Genomic DNA, 1,377 nt, shown 5'->3' with positions numbered 1-1,377 from the left:
CTGGAGGAGCCGGGCAGTTGGACCATTACACGTCATTTACCCAGAATGCATTGCAGGGTAAACATCATGGCAACATTACTGTGAAAATATTTTATCAAAATTTCTAAAAACGAAAAAACCTACAGTATTATTACTGTATTGTTTTTACATTCAATATAAATATTTCCCAAATAAGGTCTATTTTTATAACTAGTCATGGTTCCCTTTAAAGCTGCAGAAAGTAACTTTTTCTAAACCATGGACTTGGCCTGAAATTTTGAACAAGCCCCACCCCCCTCGCAGCCCTCCCTCCACAGCTCCTCTCACACAGAGAAAACTAGTGTGAACACACCAGCTATTAAACAAAGCTCCACAACGGTGGATGGCAGCTATGGCATTGGTAGGTATCAACCTTATTTAAAAAGTAGTCAGTTCATATAAAGTTCACTCTTTTTATAAGTTATAAATTGCTAGCAAGCTAACATAAAAGCAGCTACATTGTGTAATTATTCAATGTTTGATAAGATTTGCTAACTACCTCAGCAACATGTCAAGCCAGTGATTTAGCAGTTCAAATTTTTCGCTTTTCACGTTGTGACATTTCACCTGTATGCTATGCGACTACAGTTCTGACATGAAGTCCATGGGCTACAATGAGGAAACTAGAAAATTCCTGCAGAAATTTTATGGGGCATGCCAAAGTGTGCCCGTTGGCTTAGACCCAGCGTTATGATGCTAAAAATTTGCATTAATGCTAAAGAAAGCTGCAATGTAGTCAATAACCTGTGGAGAGGCAGAAGCATGTTGACTAAGCTGTACTTGTACCATTCATTATGCTAAAATTAATGCATAAGCTAAAATTAGCCAATATGCTAATGTTAGCYTAAAKGCTGGCAGTAGCATGTGGAGCAACAGGACCATGTTGTTTTAATTTTACTTGCTCCATTCAGTATACTAAACATGTCTAATAAATGAGAAAATTAGCTAATAGCTAACTTTAGGTAAAAGGCTAGTGCTAATGCTAATCCTGAGAAAAAAAACATTAAAAAGGCTGATATTATTGCACCGCCTATGGCGGTGCACTAACCTAAGGGGAATATGCAGAATTTTATTTTGAAACTTTCAGTAAGCTTCATTTTAACTACCTCACCAATTCAATGTGTAACAGTGGTTTGTTTAAACCAGTCACATAAAGCCCAAAAGAGCAATTACCTGATGTGAAAAATGTCAAGGCTTTTATTTTGAAATTTTCAGTAAGCTTCATTACTCTTACACATTGGATTAATGGCTACATTAATCCAATGTGTAACAGTCCAGCTATATAATGCCCAAAACAGCAAGTAGTTCTAAATGCCAGCTCAGCCCTAATGTGTGGTATCTGAGAGTTCCGCCATGTTG

At 37.2% G+C, this 1,377-nt stretch overlaps 1 protein-coding gene across 13 annotated transcripts in view; it reads right to left on the bottom strand.

Annotated features, from left to right (window-relative positions):
* Positions 1-1,377, bottom strand: part of ablim2 (actin binding LIM protein family, member 2) — a 145,872-nt gene that overhangs the window by 97,383 nt on the left and 47,112 nt on the right. The window lies entirely within an intron of this gene.

The sequence above is a fragment of the Poecilia reticulata genome, linkage group LG18 (assembly GCF_000633615.1).
Source record: "Poecilia reticulata strain Guanapo linkage group LG18, Guppy_female_1.0+MT, whole genome shotgun sequence".
NCBI lineage: Eukaryota > Metazoa > Chordata > Actinopteri > Cyprinodontiformes > Poeciliidae > Poecilia > Poecilia reticulata.
Note: the sequence above shows the minus strand (reverse complement) of the source record. Positions and strands in the feature narration are given on the sequence as shown.